The sequence below is a fragment of the Galeopterus variegatus genome, unplaced genomic scaffold, assembly GCF_000696425.1.
Source record: "Galeopterus variegatus unplaced genomic scaffold, G_variegatus-3.0.2 Scaffold1080, whole genome shotgun sequence".
In the NCBI taxonomy this organism is placed as follows: domain Eukaryota; kingdom Metazoa; phylum Chordata; class Mammalia; order Dermoptera; family Cynocephalidae; genus Galeopterus; species Galeopterus variegatus.
This window is the reverse complement of record NW_007727191.1, coordinates 254,998-273,945: the sequence shown is the minus strand read 5'-3', so window position 1 is coordinate 273,945 and position 18,948 is coordinate 254,998. Positions and strand designations below refer to the sequence as shown.

At 42.6% G+C, this 18,948-nt stretch overlaps 1 protein-coding gene and 1 non-coding gene across 2 annotated transcripts in view; both read left to right on the top strand.

Moving 5' to 3' along the window:
* CAMK1D (calcium/calmodulin-dependent protein kinase ID) overlaps positions 1-18,948 on the top strand; it is a 255,649-nt gene that overhangs the window by 144,379 nt on the left and 92,322 nt on the right. The window lies entirely within an intron of this gene.
* Positions 13,772-13,843, top strand: TRNAI-GAU. The gene has a single exon. It is a non-coding gene; the product is annotated as a tRNA-Ile (tRNA).

Genomic DNA, 18,948 nt, shown 5'->3' with positions numbered 1-18,948 from the left:
GCCGCTGCGCTCCCAAGCACCGCACTCAACAGAGTGCGCCACCGGGCCGGCCCAAAAGACACTTCATTTTAATATACGCTGTTGATTCATTAACATTGAACTCACGGCCAACAGCACCATAACTCCTGCCTGAGTGAAGCTAATCTAACCCTTTTTCTCCCTAAGGCACATCACAGCCTCCTGGTGCTTAGGAGCATTGGACAACACTTCAGCACTACACTTGCGGGCCATTTTAAACAGCAAGATCATCAAAAAAAGAAAGAAAGAAAGAAAATGTGAAAACATGACCCTAACTAGATGGCAAAAGTACACTTGTTTACACTATGAGATTTTAAACAAGAAGTGTGACTTCCTTTGACCTCAGCAGGGAACGTGCGCATTGGGTGACTCAAATTTTCTCCCCTCTGCTCATGTCCCAGAATGACCATAGAATTGCCGTGAGTATTGAGTTTGGGGTTGCAAATAGATTTTAGCAAGTCTTTATTTATTTATTTAGGATTCATAAATACAGAATCCATGAATAGGAAGAGGATTGACTGTACTTATAGTTTAATTTTCTTTACTGAGTATCTTTCTCTACAAACATGTAAAGGACAGAAATTTTTCCCCTCTGGAGTAAAATTGAAAATGTACTCCTGTTTAGAAATTGACATTTCCACTTTTTATTTGCTTGTAGATTATTCTTTAGTGTCCAAGAGGTTTTTGCTTGCAGTGGCTTATTTACTGAAATGATCAACTAATATGATTTGCAAACAAACAAGACACCAACACAAAAAACCTGCACAAAGATGACAAAGCTTGTCATTGCTGAATTAATTACAGTTCACTGTCATCATTTCTCTGCTTTAAGTACACCTCTGAACAAGCTGCAGACTTCTTCAGTATGAGCTGGGCTGGGGAGGGGAGCACCATGCTCTCTCTGCCTGGCTGTTATTGCCTTTTCTCCTTCAGTTCAATTGTGTTTAAGGTAATGTGGCTTCTTAAGTGATGTGTCTGTGATAATCACCTTGTGCTTTCCACTTCAAAATGTTTCTTAAATATCCATCTTCCAGTGACCTTCATGTCGTTTCCCAGTATTCGCTTTAGGAGCCTGCTATACATTAAGGCAGCTTTATTTTTCTCGAAACACCACCCACTTGCTCCTAGAAAGGAAACCTGTAGTTCTTTCCTGCTGGAGTGGATAAATCCCAAGTCTTAGGGGCTTAACATGATAGAAGTGTATTTCTCATCCATGTGCTATCCAATTGAGAGCTTGGCCGGGGGCTGGGGGTTCTTCCCCAGCCGTCCATTTGAGACCCGAGCAGGCAGGCAGAGATTGTCATATTCTGCACGTAGGTGGGAAAGGAAGCCAGTAGAGGATCAAGTGCAAGGTGTTCACAAAGGCCCTAGAAGCAGTGCACATTATCTCTCCCCACATTCCTTGGCCAAAACTCCCTTTTGTGGCTCCCCGTGATGAACAGGGAGAAGGGGGTGGCTGGAAATGTGCCCCTGCTGGGCACCCACTTCCAGCAGCCATGCTCTGTCCCACAAGAGGGGAGCTTGCATCTTTCACAACAGCTGGTGTCCCTGGCCCACAGCACTGATGGTGGGGACACTGTTCTTGGTGCTGAGGAAGTGAAATTGTATTAGAACTGAGGTCAATGTCAAGCAGATGAGGTTGTTGTCCATATTTCTGTCCAGTGGTCCTCATGTTCAAGCTCAACCCCTGTTAGGTTTCAGGCAGACACAGTACTGGGTGTGGGATCTGTTTTTGACACTCATGGGAGCTACTTGAAGACAGGCTCCTTCTGTGCCTCTCCCAGCAAAGGCACTCAATAAATGCCAATTGAACAAACAGTAGTGTGGAAATGCAACTGTCCTGACAGTGACAACAGCTGATGTTTCCCTGCAAACCCTGCATCAAGCATTTGTCTCATTTAATCTCTAAATCCCCACTACGAGGTAGGTGCTGTTATTATGATCCCAGTCTTACAGGAGAGGAAACTTTGTGTACAAAAGCACATAACTTGCTCATAGCCTCATAGCTCATGGTCTGCAGAGCTAGGATTTAAGCCCGGGCCATCTGGAAGAGGAGGAGAGAGAGGCTAAGAAAATGGGTGGCACTGGGGATGAGAGTGACATATTGTACCATTCTGGTACTTCCTGAGTATTTCACATAGTGTACTTTATTGTGGCTAAAGGTCATCAGGACTCTGCGTTATCTTAGATCCTTGCCAGAGAGGTTCCTTTCAGATCATGATGCAAGGAAGCAGGGCCAACAGGGATTTTACAGTCATATACTCCCTATTTCACAGACAGATAAACTGAGGCTCAGTAAGTAAATGTCATGCCCAAGGTTATATAGCAGCTCAGACTTCTTTCCAAAAAAGCTCACATGACTTTTTGGGTTCCTTCCAAGGAATAGCTGGTCACCATGAAGATAATTAGTCATCAGATAAACCTGAGATTTTCCAAAGTTTGGCCATTTTAAAAAATATGTCTGTCACTTGTCAAGCAGCTATATCATAAGGAATTTTAGTTAATACCCGTATTGCAGTCTCTCCAAAATTTAACAAAATGTGATGTCATCTCTAAGTGCTCAGCCACAGGGTCAAGTCAGGTAAAAGATTTGATGACTGGATCTGCCATCTCATGTGCTGCCAACGGGTCCCCTGGCAAGGCTTGGAACAGCCGGTGTGGAAGCCACCAGACTGACAGGTTGTGGGAGTCAAGTCCTGCAGTCATTATGGCTGCCAATGACTTAAGTCTACTGATGACACTGTAAGGAAAGTAACTTCCATAGCACCAACTGGGAAATGATACACACTTAAAGGTGTTGTCAAACAGCCTCCTTTCCTAAGTTGCCCAGATACTTTTAGAGACAAATCCGAGTATAATAAAAGAGAAGTGAAAAGCTTTCACAAAGTAAACTCTCACATATCTTTATTTTTTTGGTGGCTGGCCGGTACAGGGATCCGAAGCCATGACTTTGGTGTTACCAGCACCACACACTCCCAAGTGTGCGAACCGGCCAGCCCTCATGTTTATTCAAAGGTATAAATTCCATAGATGAATCATCCAAGGTTTGATACATGATTCACTTCTCGTTGTGCCAAAAATACATCAGTATTGTTCTTTGAATTATTTTCTAGCTTCTATGAAACGTGTGCACGCGCATGTGCACGCAAGGGTAAGTTACTCAGCTGACCCTCCAATTAGTCACATTAAAGGACTCTCACTTAAGAAACTGCTAAATGAGCTCTCAAAATCAAGAAAGGGTTATTGTGTAAGTTCAACGTTTGTGCAAGGAATGTAAAGATGTGAAAGTGAGTCCCTTAAGCTTGGGAAGAGATGGCTGCAGTTCATAGCTCGGTTCACTCACAAATTTGAGTGTTTCCACTAATTTAATCAAGTGTTAACCGGTCCATCTCTGCATTTACTAAAATACTTAACATATTAAACGTTAATTCACCCAAACAAATTCACAGATACAGTTTTATTTTTTTATTTTTATTTTTATTTTTTTTTCCTTTTTGTATTTTTTCGTGACCAGCAACGGATCGCAACCCTCAGTGTCGCGCCGTACCGGACCGGGACTGGCAACGGGATCACAACCCTTGGTGTTGCTCCTGCACCTCACTCAACCAGTGAGCGGCCAGTCTGTATGTGGGATCCGAACCCTCGGCGGGAGCGCCGCCGCACTTCCCAAGTGGCGCACTATCGCAGTGCGCCACCGGGCCGGCCCTAGTCTGTGTAATTTTGATTTTGACTTCTCACTAATCCAATTTGCATCTCATATCTTCTTCCCAATAAGAATTTGAAGTGCTTATTAAAAAAGAGAAGAGAGATAGAGGGTGGAATACAGCGTCAGTAGCAGGGCAGGTGGAGGGCAGGTGGCAGGCCTGAGGAGCAAGGACGGGAACGTCTGCTGGAGCCTGCTGCATTGCAGACGTGGAATGAGGCACAGTCAGAAAATAGAGAGATGGTGAAGAGAGGACTTGACCAGCGTCGGGAGAGCTCCAGAAGGCAGAAGGCAGAAAAGGCCCATACAACTTATTTACCACAGCGTCCTGTCTGTAACCTCTCTTGGATTCACTGACTTTGAGTAGGATGAGGGCAGGTCAATGTTTTGAGGAAGCAGGGCGCAACCAAAGAGCAGGGGCCTCACAGACCTGTCCTGACAAGCTCCATTACACAGGGTGAGAATGGCTCTGAGCCTACTTCGTAGCTCTAAAATCAGCTGTACACATCCTTCTGTCAAGCCATTTTTTGGGAGAGGATTCCTAGAATCTGGGCCATAGGAGATACTCGGTATGAGTTTTCTCTCCCTCACCTCCAACCCCACGTAAAATCCTGTGTCACTCTGGGACGAGGATTATCATGGTGGGATTGTCATGGCAATGGCTGGCCCCCACCTTGTATTTAGTTTAACCTTCTCTCTCTAGAAGTCAGACCACGTTTCAACAACAGAGTATGTCCCAGGGTTGCACAAATAGTACAGTCATTTTAGCCATGGCCTTAATGGCCCACGTGGCAGTTGCATATGTGCAACTTGGATTCTGCCACCTGTGATATAGGGCCATTAAACCAAACTGACAGCACATATCCAGGCCATACCTGGAGGCTCTTAAAGTTGTAGGGGTAATTTAATATGCTTTCATGTTTGCGGAAGATATGGACTTTAGGTGGTGGTGGTTGTAGGGAGGTAAGGAGAAGCATGGGGCAAATTAACTCAGTCTGGTGATCACAAAAGCACAGGAAGGATAACAAATATACTCTATATCCACTTCCTTTCCTTCTATCCAATCCCTGATCCCAGTTGGATCTCAACTTGGAATAATAAGATGATGATCAAGATGGCATAAATGCAATTTGGTTTTTTGTTAAACTCTGTAATATGCTTTTGATACTTATCCATAAATCCTTAGATGACCTTAGCCAAAGAGTTTTTTTGTGTGTGTGCTTATAATTTAAAATAATTTGTGTGTCCCTATCCTCTTTAATAGCACCAATTTCCTCAAATCATTTTACAGATATTAACTCCCAAGACAGTATAAGCATCACAGCCTTGCAGACAGGTGGGTTGTTGACTTCTTTTTATTTTAAGATTATTAAATAGTGACTCTATGGGTAATATAATCTTCCTAATCTAAGATATTATTGGGTATTAAATGTGGAAGACTCTTTTAATATAGTGGAGTTTGTTTTAAATGACCCCAATCATAAATCACGGGCTTGAAGTTCTTAGGTCATACAGTAAAAAGCTAAGCTAGAATCTACACTCCACCTTTCAAAGCTCTTGTTCTCCTGTCCCTTTCTGTTCCTGTGGGAAATTTTTTTTTTTTTTTTTTTGTCTTTTTTTGTGACCGGTAAGGGCAACGCAACCCTTGGCTTGGTCCTGTGGGAATTTTTAATGCAGTAGAAACTCCTCAAATATTTTATTTTGGGAAACATGTTATGTTACACACAGACAACTACATTCTACATGCAGATACACATGCTTTCAGAACTCTGTGTTGTAAAATTAAAGTAATTTGAGTCTTAATGTCTAGTTGGGACAGATTTTTCAGTTCCATGGGAGAAGTCATTGATTAATGGTTATAAGGATTCTGTGAGGGCCGGCCCGGTGGCGCACTGGATAGTGCGCCGCTTGGGAAGCGCGGAGGCACTCCCGCCCGAGGGTTCAGATCCCACATACAGACCGGTTCCCGCTCACTGGCTGAGCGAGGCGCGGGAGCAACACCGAGGGTTGCAATCCCGTTGCCGGTCCCCAGTCCAGTATGGGGGCAACACTGAGGGTTGCGATCCGTTGCCGGACACGGAAAAAAGACAAAAGACAAAAAAAAAAAAAGGATTCTGTGAGCTTCTTAGAGTAAGTTCCTCCCCCACCTTAAGTCTTGAAGCAAACTGAACACCCCCAGGCAGATGGTGAGGAACAAATTGTATTCCATTATCAGTCCCAAATATTACAGTCAAAAAAATCTTAGAGGACCCAAGCTGGACAGGGCTTCTCCACAGCCTGGCCAGTTGACATCAGTGGCTTCACAAATCACAAATCACAAAAGCACTGGGTGGCTGAGTGACTTCCTGGGCTAATTTGTGACATTCTCTTTATTGTCATTTGTGGATACGGGGAGCTGATTAGAAAACCCACACCATGATTGATTTTGACACTTATTTGCAATTTTGTAGTGATCATCTAAAACCCAACACCATGTGAAGATAAATAAGGAAATTTAGGAGTAAAAAAATCTTTACTTTTTACTAGCTGTGGCCCCTTGAGCCAGTTCCTTCACCTCTGAGCTGAGGTTTCCTCTGTGAGATAGATTCTGCCTGCCTTGCCTTGCTCGTGTGTGATAAGAATCAAAAGAAATAATGGAAGTGAATATGCTTCACAGTGTAAAATTGAATCCCTGAGTGTGTCATGTCATCAAATACTGACAGTCTCCCATGTGCGAGTCACGACAAAACAGGATGAAATCAGACAGGAACAGAGGAGGCTCTAAAGGGGGAGGTGCTTTGGGGACTGAGATGAGTTTTGTGGTCAGCGGTGCTTAACTTAGTGTGCTGTGTAGGGGATGGTGCTTGGTGCATAGTCACCCTGGAGACTTTAACTGAACCAGGATTCAAATCTGGATCTGGATATCTGGATGTCATTAAAAGATTTGAAAGCCAGGGGCTGGCCCGGTGGCGCACTGCTATAGTGCACCGCTTGGGAAGCGTGGCGGCGCTCCCGCCGAGGGTTCGGATCCCACATATGGACCGGTTCTCGCTCACTGGCTGAGCGAGGTGCGGGAGCAGCACGGGGGGTTGCGATCCCATTGCCAGTCCCGGTCCGGTACGGGGGCGACACTGAGGGTTGTGATCCATTGCCGGACACGGAAAAAGACAAAAAAAAAAAAAAAAAAAGATTTGAAAGCCAGAAGGACCTTAGAGGACCAAAGCTGAGAGGGAAGGGTGTATTAGTCCATTTCTGTTGCTTGTAACAGAATACCTGAAACAGTAATTTGTAAGGAAATGAAATTTATTTCTTACAGTTTTAGAGGCTGGGAAGTCCAAGGTTCAGAGAACACATCTGGGTGGGGACTCTATGCAGGAACTTATGGTATTACATCACAACAGAAAATGACATGAGCGGGCCGGCCCGGTGCGCCACTTGGGAGTGCAGCGGCGCTCCCGCCGAGGGTTCAGATCCCATGTGGAGACCGGTTCCCGCTCACTGGCTGAGCGCGGTGCGGGCGCAACACCGAGGGTTGCGATCCCATTGCCAGTCCCCGGTACGGGCACGACACCAAGGGTTGCGATCCCGTTACCGGTCAGTAAAAAAGACAAAAAGGGAAAAAAAAACAAGAAAAAGAAAATGACATGAGCAAGAGAGAGCTAACCTTCTCACTCCCTCTTTTTATAAAGCCATCAGCATCACACCCATTACTCCATGAATGAATCAATCCATTCATGAGGGCACAGTCCTCACAATCTAATCACCTCTTAAAGGCCCTGCTTTCAAGTACCATAATCAGATTTCCCATCCTCCTAGCATTGTTACAATGAAGGTCATGCTTCAGTGAGTTTTGGGGGGGCATTCAATTCACAGCAAAGGGAGACCGTTGAGATGGCTGCTGAAAGTTTGCCTGATCATGGGTGGGAAACTGGGAGCTCAGAGAAGAGGTGGGAGGAGGTGTCACCTCTTGGCAACCTCCCAGTGAGAGTTATTGCTGAGAGCATGAGGCACCGATGTTCCAGGCCTGAACTGCGGTGTGGGAAGCAAAAGGCATGGGTATATAGGGAGAAGGTGGCCACCCAGGCCCAGCCCTGACACATCCTTTCTCCTTGCTAGACCTTCCCATGGGTGAATCACCCGTCTGGGAGACAGGTGTGAACCTCATCATGGAGGCTCTAGGAAAGCCCATGAGGAGTGATGGAAAGTTAAAAAAAAAATGTTGAGGGTATGTAAGGATGAAATACATTGAAGCTGAGAAAATTCTTGGCTGAGAAAATGTGGGGAGTGCTAAGGCGGTTGATGGAGGATTTTATTTTTTCATGGTAAAGGGAGACAAGGATGGTGGCTACAGAAGGGACCAACTGTCCCCACCCCTTTGCCATTATTGAAACAAACATACAAAAAGAAATACTTTGCAATGCAATAAAGTCTGAGGAGGAAAATGGAAATGTAAGGAATATAAAGAATTGAATGTATTCTTAAATCTTAGAGGAGTTAAAATATCTAGAATTGAGACTCATACCCCAAAGCTGAGAGTCTGCTTTCTCAGAAACAGCAAGAAACATTTTTCCAAGAAGAAAAGGAAACCCGGTGCCTGAGTTGTACATGAGGTATAGAATAGGGCCTGCGTTTTTTAAATCTGCTACCAAACATCTTCCATAGATGTAGGATCGGGTGATTTAGTTTATTTTAGCAACATCTGTGAAAATATCTATTTCCTAATGCCTTGGGAAGACATTCGAATTTATGATTTAATCAGTTTTAAAATATTTCTGCTGAGTTGTGTCCCTTTGTCTTAATATAATTTTTTACTGTTCAGTAGCTGGTGGACTGTAGGCATATTTAGCAGTCGGGAAGTTTCTAAGGAATGATTGCTTTTGAATCATTAGGAAGCCAGTGGGAAAAGAATTGAAGAAAGTGGACTGGATGCCCAGAATTTCTTGTTTTCAGTTCTGGTTGCCATATTTACTGGTTAGTGGTGATGGTCAGTTCTGGTTGCCATATTTACTGGTTGGTGGTGATGGTGTGTGTGTGTGTGTGTTTGTTTGTGTGTGTCTTTGTTTATGAGTTTGTACTTACATAGGGACTATGAAGGGCACTTCCAAAAACTTCAATAAAAGCACCTGTGGTCTGTAGAGAGGAGTTAAGGGGAAGCCCCTCCAACTGAGTTGGTGTAAAATAAGAGCCAGTGGACACCGTGGTCTCTCCTGAGTCCGTGCACCAATTTTGGGTACATATAATTTCTCCTCATTACCTAATGAAAAGAAAATGCTACATGATGGGCACACTCCAAAGGTGGCTGGGATTATTATTTTCGGGATCTGTTTCCTCACTTATTTGTGCGGCAAGCCCAACCGCCTTGTTAACTCATTGCCTTTGCTCTCTCTGTGAAACCCATTGCAGGACGGTGGTGTTGGTTATTCCTTTGAGGCCTCATCCCAAGTGCAAAAGCAGACACCATTATTACTGGGATTAATAAACTTCAGAACAGAGAAGGTAATGAATTTTGAAAATCAGAAATGAAAAAGTAATAGGCCATGTCATCTTGCTTTTGGTTTTATGTGAGCGATATTAGGCACTTGTAAAGTCCTCTTATATTCCCAAATTCTCACCCTACTGTTATCGTCCTGTAGCCTCTTCACTACCTTCCCCTTGCTTGCTCTCTACACCCTTCCTTGTGAGAAAGACCAGGAGGTATATCTCTCATTTAAAATATTAAAAGTGAGCCCCAGAAGAAATGTAAATTATTCAAGGCCAACAGCTCTTTAGCTATTTAGTGGAGGCAACATAGTCAGATATGTTGGTTCTTAATCAAGGACTTATACTATTAAACTGGCCTAGGGAACCTACTGTCTGCAGGACTTGGGTTCACTTTCATCTTATGTGTGGGTCAAGGACAAAGGGATAGCTCCTCATCTGACTTCAGTATCTTTTTGTGAAAATCCAACATGGCTTTAAGAGTATTTCAGATTGTATCACAAAGTGGTTTCCTTCCTTCCTTCCGTTCTTCCATTATTAACTACCTCTGCCAACCACTGGGGAAGGTGCTTAAGATACAAAATATGAGCACAATAGTATCACCGCCCTTCTTATAATCTGAAAGGGGAAAAAGTAGGAATAAATTAGTGCAGCAAAGTTCTGTCTCCTGGAATTAGAACACATGTATCCTCTAAAAGATAAATTCTTTAAGAGTAGCTAACTCATTTAAAAGGCTTACGAATATGGGCCGGCCTGGTGGCACACTGGAGAGTGCGCCGCTTGGGAGTGCAGCGGCGCTCCCGCCGAGGGTTTGGATCCCATGTGGAGACCGGTTCCCGCTCACTGGCTGAGCGCGGTGTGGGCGCAACACCAAGGGTTGCGATCCCGTTACCGGTCAGTAAAAAAGACAAAAAGGAAAAAAAAATAAAATAAAAAATAAAAAATATGGGCCGGCCCGGTGGTGCACTGCGCTAGTGCGCCGCAAATAAATAAATAAATAAATAAATAAATAAATAAATAAATAAATAAATAAATAAATAAATAAATAAATAAATAAATAAATAAATAAATAAATAAATAAATAAATAAATAAATAAATAAATAAATAAATAAATAAATAAATAAATAAATAAATAAATAAATAAATAAATAAATAAATAAATAAATAAATAAATAAATAAATAAATAAATAAATAAATAAATAAATAAATAAATAAATAAATAAATAAATAAATAAATAAATAAATAAATAAATAAATAAATAAATAAATAAATAAATAAATAAATAAATAAATAAATAAATAAATAAATAAATAAATAAATAAATAAATAAATAAATAAATAAATAAATAAATAAATAAATAAATAAATAAATAAAATAAATAAATAAAAAATAAAAAATAAAAGGCTTATGAATAATTGGAACGCCTTAGTTAAATTTCTTTGCTGCTTTGTATCACCAGTCATTCTATACTCAGTTTAAGACATGGGCTAATTTGGGATCCTACTCAATCATTTGATTTGGTCAGTTAAAATGGAATTGGGAAGGGGGGAAAAGATATAATCCTGACCTCAGGATTCCTGGTGGATGTCATCCATTTTCTGCAGTTGGAAGGTGGCATAGGCATTGGCATGTGGTGGCTGATCCCCAGGCTGTGAGCTTCTCTGAGCAGATGCCCTGAGGAGACTCCAGTGTTGAATAGAAAGGTGACCTGTTGACAGGAATGGACAGATGAGTTTATCATTTTTCATTCAGCAAGTAAATATCCTTAGAAAAGAGATTCCTCACTAGCATATGTTACCACTGTTAATTGGAAAAACACAGCTGTAGAGGCAGTCATAGAAATACTTATTCCTGGGGTAACTGCAGAGTTATTTATCATTCCGCCCATACTCTTTATAGTAGCTGACTTGGCTCCTCAATAGTAGTTTTCAAACCCATCCCCCTTAGAGTCCTAAAGTTTTCTGAGAAGCCTGGGCTCTAGAGAGGGAATAAGGGAGGAGCCCAGTGGGAGGCCCCAATCCTCCATCTTCGTTTCCATCAGAGCAGCTTCATCTTTTGTGTTTTCTGAGACGATCGGCATTTGGTGACTGTGCCATCTGTCCCGTGTGGTTCCAGTCCCGTCAGAGGATGGTATGAAATACTGGTGATGGTCACTGTGCTGACAGTATGGAGACAGAAGTCATAGCTGCTGGGTGAAGTGTCCTCACACCAGCATATCTATCAGTAAGCATGGAAGGAGATCAGCAAAGTTCTTCTTATGTGGGAGAAAACGTATTAGAAATTGAGAAACTCCAACTTCATTTTGTAAATAAAACAAACTGCGTGGATCCCATCTGGAAAGGGTGGGTGAAAAATCACCACTGATCTACCTATGTAAAATAAAGAAGCTGAACATTCCAATGTCATTATTCTCTCCCTTGAAAAAAAGTAATACTTGATGTACTGAAATAATGTAGGGGCTAGACATTCTTTTATTGGTTGTATCTTCTGTTAATTCTCAGAATACCTGCGTGGCAAAGGCTACCTAGCTATTCTTCAAACCCATTTCCTTTTCTTCCTGGGCACAGAGCTAGATTGTATTTTCCAGGTAATCCTGCAGCCCCAGGACTGTGTTTTGGTAATCCCACAGCCCCAGGACTGTGTCTGGGCCAACGAAATGTGAGTGGAAGTGGTGTGTACCACTTCCAAGCCTGGCTCATCAAAAGTTCCCATGCAAAATCCTCTGTGATTTTTCTACTTCTGCTGGGTTGGTGGAGAGGATCACCTTTCTTGCTGAAGAAGGTGGAGCATCCAGGAGGAAGGATATTGGGTCCCTGAGTCAGTCCTGGGAGGAGGACCCTGATCGTGAACACGTGAACTTTGTGTAAACAGGAAATACATTTCTATTGTGCTTGTGCCATTATGCATTTTGGGGTTTGTTTGTCCTAGCACCTAGCATCACCTACCAGAGCTTGTCATCCTAATTTTGTCATAATTAGGAAATAGGAACTTTATTCTTATAATTCCACTTAAAAATTTCATAAGAAACAGAAATTCTCAACTGAAGGGCTGGAAACTTCCCATAGCAGATGATGATGTATGGACAGATGATCAAAGATCATCTACTGGTAAGGTTGAGTCAGGCCAGACTGGCAAAGACTTTCTTATTCTCACCTCCTAGCAAGAAGTTGCTGGTATTAGTGTGGGTGCTGCTTAAGGCTTCCCAATAAGAGAATCAGGGACACCCACACGGTATAGGGAGACAGCACAGTGCAATGATTCCGAGAACCAGCTCTGGAGTCAGACTGCAAATGTTTGCATCCTGACTCTGCAGTATACTGTGTGGCTTTGAGCAAATCCCTTATCTTCTCTGTGCCTTGGTTTCTTCTCTTTAAAATGTGGTAATAATAATACTTATCTCATAGATTGTTGTGAGGATTAAATGATATACTCTGTAAGTGCTTAGAACAGTATTACATAATTTTTCAAAAGAAAATTTACTATCATTTATTACTGATTCAAAGACACTCATTCTTCTTTAGTTTTTCTGCTTAGATCCCAACGCATATTCCTGCAAATAGGTACAATAACTGGGTCCAGATGCCCATCATTCCTTCTATACATGTTTGTTGAGCGTCTTTTATATGCTAGGAACTACACAAATGATGATATAAAGACAGAAAATAAAGAGCTCACAGATTAGTGAGAGAGACAGAGAAGCAAACAAGTATTTTTGATGAAGCATGAGAGCTCTTGATTTTGTATATCAAAGTTGTTAGTTCTCTGTACAGCAACTGGGGAGACCAGGGACACAGATTTCTTTAGGACTCAGGGTCCTGCGAATTGTGGAATGGGGGCTAGAATAATTTGCAGCCAGTAATGCCACCGGTTCCTGCCCAGAACGTGAACCAACCTTACCCTGTGAAAATGCAGTACTTTGGGGGTCAGGACCCAAGCAGAGGGCAAGCTTGTAAAGAAGAGCACTGTGTTACACTAAGAACAAATAACTAATCACACAGCAATTCCTCCAGTATACAAACAAAGACACTTGAGATGAACAAAACCCTACAGAAACATGTACCCCCAAGTGCACACCAAGGTATCCATAAGCACACCCAGCATACAAAAAGTCATACAAATGTCTATTGTGTTCGACATGTGATCAATCACCACTGGAATTTCCATCAGCTTGTTCACACTGTAACATGGATGTTTGTATAGTAGGTTATACTTTCGTATATATTGCTTGTCATCGTGAAGTCAAAGTCCATGTCCCACATAAACCTATTAGAACTCCCAATCATGAAAGCCTGTCTTCCCCAAGCCCTGCCTCTTCGTATTAATTTTGGCTTAATAAAGTCTTCTGGCGCTATGATTATAGAACAGTTGGTTTCTGGCTAAAAGCAAAACAGAAAACTGCCTGTTTTAGTCATGTAAGGTGATGTGGAGAGAACTTGCTTCTGAGAAATTCAAGATCTAGCTCTTTACAACGGGAGGTCATAGCCGACTGGGACAGCGGCGCCACCTGCAGGGCTGAGGGAGAAAAACACAGGGAAACACTAGAGCCAACCTTGCTTTACAGGACAGGCATATTAAGGAAAAGCAGGGCTGGCTGGTTGGCTCAGTTGGTTAGAGCGTGGTGCTGATAACACCAGGGTCCAGGTCAATCCCTGTACTGGCCAGCTGCCAAAAAAAAAAAAAAAAGGTTAAGAAAACACAGTCCCTATGAGATAGAAAGTAAAGAACTTTGCAGGATCCCTTGGAGATAAATATGCACAAGAAGGCATCGTTGCAAGAGTTCTGACAAATTCTGTTTATTCCTGTCTTTTGGAGTTTTCAAAATGTTTTACATTGTATTTTCGTTTATATTTTTATTTTTCAGAGCTAATGTCCCCCAGGGTACTTGCCACTTACTGGGACCTGCTGGCTGCCTCCATAGACAGTAATGCCGTGCAAGGCATACTTGCTTCCATTGCCTCCCCTGTTAATATGAGTCAGGGAAGGACATTACACCCTGAACCAAGGTCGTCACACCACTTTGGTCTCTGTCCTTTTTTTTTTTTTTTTTTTTTAGGGGATCCTAACCCTTGACCTCGGTGTTATCACTCTAATCAAGTGACCTAAACATCTCTGTCCTTTCTAGAAGACCTAAATATCTATCCCACCTGCACCCACCTAGTCCTGCAGAAACTACAGTGCCAATCTAGAATTAAAGTAACACTGACAGCGAGGATTATCAAACAGTAGTTTTTCAATAAGCCATGAAAAATAACTCTGTCCAAAATAAAGTCTACCAAAATTGTTCTGTTTAAATGTATACTTCCCATAAAGGTATTACATTTACGCTTTGACAGAACTAATTTCAAATACTCTGTGTGCCCTAGCATCAAGATCAGGTTTCTCCTAAACTTTTCTGTGGAAAATGTGTTCAGCAAATGTATCCGCTGTTGCTGTAATAGTTTTGTTTATCAGAGCTTTACAGGGACAAATTAGGTTTTATTTGCCAATTTATGCATTTTGCCAGTACCTATCTATAGAGCAGCTGCTACTGTGCCAGGTACAAGGGACATGGCAGATGGAGAAGATGCTTTTCAGAGTTTCACCCCAAGGAAAGCCCCACACTTCTTTGGCTGAAGCTCCCCAGAGATGAGAGGAAGTGATGTTTCTTGAAGCATCCTACTGCAGGATCACTGGCAGATTTGGAAACATTAGATGCAACCCTTGTGTCTAGAGCACTTACCATCAAGTGGAGGAGGGCAGGTGCCAAAACGGGCACACATTATAAAATCCAAAGCCACCCTCTAGAAGAACCATGACACAGGGCAAAGTGGGGAGACTCTTAGCTGGAGCTGCTGTCACAAAATACCATCAGCTGGTGGCTTCAGCAACAGACATTTATTTCTTACAGTTCTGGAGGCTAGAAGTCCAAGATCAAGATACTGGTCATTCAGTTTGTGGTGAAGGCTCTCTTCCTGGCTTGCAGATGGCTGCCTTCTCACTGTGTCCTTACACTGTGGACAGAAAGAGGCCTCTCGTGTCTCTTATAAGGACATTAATCCCATCATGGGGCCCCATCCTCATGACATCATCTAACCCTCATCACCTCCCAAAGGCCCCACCTCCTAATACTATCACATTGGGGATTACGGTTTCAACATATGAATTTGGGGGGACAGAAACATTTATAACAGAAGGCAAGGCTCAGCTGCAGGATTATTTGGTTGAGAGGACAGAATCTAATATCTCCCCCTACTACACTGCTGTAGATTGGATGGCCCCCCTCATTGAAGCTTAAATCCCCACTGTAACTGGTGAGGGTGGGAAATCTCATTATGGTAATTGAACGGTGGGGCCTTGAAGAGGTGGTTAGATTGTAGGACCATGCCATAGTGAATGCATTAATAATGGTGGTCAGGGGTGTGGTTCTGGGGTTTTAAAAGAACAGCACATGAGAGGTTAGTCTCTCTCTGCTCTGCCATTTTTCACAGTGCAGTACCCTGCATCGCTGTTGCCACCACCAAGCCTTCAACAAATGTGTTCCCTGGACTTTTAACTTCCCAACCTGTAAGCTGTAAGCAATAAATTTTGTTTTCTTATACATTACCCAGTTCCAGGTATTTTGTTATAAGCAACAGAAAGGGACTAATACATATACATACACCTCTTTACTGAAGGGAAGACTAAAGCAAAGACTGGGAGGGCCACTGAGCTTAGAAGCAGCAGGCTCATTGTCAATTTCACACCTGGAGGAGTTTCAGAAACCACTCTCTATGCAAGGAGGAAAGCACAAATGTGTGAAAAATGCATTTCCCTGTGGAAAAGGTCCTTTTGACATTCCTGGAGTCATCGTGCCTATCTCAGATCTCCTTAGGGCTTCTGCTAAGTGGGTGCATCTTTTAAGAAATCAAACTTGTGGAGAACACGTAAGTTTATTGTGGGTCTCATTTTGGCTTTGGGGTTTCCATGAGTTGCCTTTACCCAGAGGTTGGTCAAAGCGTGGGATTAGGGTTAGGTTGGTCAAAGTGTGGGATTAGGTTAACTTTGCTTCCAGGAATTCCAGGGGTAGCCATTGCTACCTAGCTTTTTAGAGCAATGACATCTATGGCCTGGATGCTCTGTGTTGGGCCAGCAGATAGTTGTACACCTGCTACTTGTTGGTAAAAACAACAACAAAAATAAACAGGGAGGAAACACAGACTTGGATCAACATTTGTAGAAATCCAGGTAGGGAGAAAGGAAGAAAGGATGGTTGGACCATGGTCATGCTTGTCAGTCCTTCAGTTACAGATGTTTATTAGGATTGGGCAAGACCTGGGAAAGGTCAGCTGGCCGCATAAGCAGGCCTCAAGGAGTGGCTTTACCTGGATGGATTCCCCAGGTCCACCGTCTGGGCCTCAGCTGGTTTGCCTACAGCTGGATCTTTCTGTCGAAACAGAACCCCATTAATCAACAGAGACAGAATGCCATCTTAGTATTTCATAATGAAATATATAATTATCAAGTGGGCTCGTGTTTGCTAAGCAATGTGGTGTTTCCCTTTAGGCAAAAATACTTGAAAAGGCAAACTTTCTTCAGAAGACTGCTTGGATGGATGGGATCAGAGCACAAGGGGGGAGAGGGTTGTGTCAGTGGCTAGTCAACAAGCTACAACAGAGAGTGAACGCCGCACCTCCATTGCAGGCACAAGCTGCCATGGCCAGGGTCATGGGCAGGAGCCAAGACTCTCAGCGCTGGGGCGTACTGCTGACTGTGGAGATGGTCACACTTTCCGACCTTCTTTTCTATGCTCCCTTGATGTTCCCCCCTAACCTCCCCCTCGCACAGTCATGTTCTCTCTTTAGGCCATGAATGCAGACAATCCTCCACCTTCATTCACAGCATAGTCCCCAAAACATGCACCAATGCACAAAAGTCTCACAATAAACACGCGTGTTTCTATCCCAGGGAGGTTTAAAAATGTATTTGTGTTTATATTATTGGGTATATAAAAATAGATATAAAATCCCTAATTGTCCCTAGTCATTTAGTTACAGCTTTTGATGAGATATCTCCAGCATTCCATACAGTTCTTTGATTTTTGTTCTTTTGTAACTAAATCCAAACAGCTGCCTTGCTAGAGTGCAGTAAGCATCCACTTGGCTGCTTTTGCTCCATTTGGTGAGTTCCATCTTTGTCTCATGTCAGTTGCATTGCTATTGTGAGGTCTTTGCTTCATATCACTAGTTGCTTCCGTTGCAGTTTTCATTTTCCACTTATTTTTATAAATGAGAAAATGCCCCATATATTCAAACAATGGCACAAACACTGCTCTGCAGACAAATACTGCTGTTCTACGCAAACTTAACTTTTGCTAGAAGTCACGACCACAATGCACAGCTCAGATTACTTGTGTGGAAATCCAACTTTTGCAGAAAAAAAGCTATTATCACCATGTGATATCCCATAGTATGCTGTATTTTTTAAAGTTATATGTACAAAAGTTAGCAATGTTTATACTCTTGATCAGAGTATACATGGATCTTGGTGGGAGGGGGTTGGCATGGCATTTTGCTTATTTTAATAAATTCAGTATAGTTATTGAATGTGTGCTTCATGTCAGATACTGGGCTAAGGATCTGTTTTCAAGGTTTAGGTGGGGGTAGAGTGAGAGGAGTGCCCCCTGTTGCCCTTCTTTATGTACTTACAAATCACCTCTTTGAAGTAGCTTTCAAATCCCTTTAGACCAGGGATTCTCAGTCTTGGCACTGTTCATATTTTGGGCTGGATAATTCTTTGTTGTAGAGGATGTCCTGTGTATTGTAGAATGTTTAGCAGCATCCCTGGCTTCTACCCACTAAATGCCACTAGCACACTGCTCCCCCTCCCCCCCCAAATTACAAAATAAAAACTGTGTCCAGTCTTTGCCACTTGTCCCTAGGGGTCAAAATCACCCCCAGTTGAGCACCATTGCATTAGATCCTCTAACTTTCTTGACTTTGCCAGAAAAGTTTACATTGGACCTACCTGCTGTTCCATGTAAGAGTTTTACTTTTTGAGCCAATTTGTTCCAGAAGCCTCAGAGCTCAGGGAGACAGAAGGGCTATAGGAGAGAGCTCACACTTGGTTCATGACAATGAACACGTGTGGCTTAATGAGAACTCATCACACTCCCATTGTGCACAACCAGCCCCTGCCCCTCCCGTGCCTCCTCCCCATTTCAGATGGGGCCATGCCTGCACCATGTCAATCTGAACAGTTCAGCTGAACTATGGGATCCTGCAGACAGGGTGCCTGGAAAATGGCTGAATTTTTTTTTTTAAACTAAATTTCTGGAATTGAACTGGTATGTTGGCCCAGTGCACACTTAGCATGGTGTGCATGGCAATCAGGACTGGATTAGAAGCCAGGCTGCTACCATCAACCACAACCCACCTACAGGGATTCTCTTATTGGAACAAGGAGAGCAAAGGATGAAGAAAAGAGTGGAGCAGCAGTGATCTTCAGTGCCTTCCCGACAGCAGATTCCATAAACAGTGCTTCTGGCCATACAAGTCAGGGAATACATGCACTGGGAACACACTGTGATATTTTCTCATTCTAAATGGATTGGCCATTAATTTAGAAATAGTCCAGTGACAATGTGCATTTCATAGTCTTTTAATACACTTTATTTAAATTATAGTTTAGGAGACATAGTATCTTTTTTAAAGTAGCCTTTGTATTGGTTTTGTAAGTAATTTGAAGTCACATCTTTTTTTTTTTTTTTTTTTTTTTTTTTTTTTTTCCGTGTCCGGCAACGGATCGCAAC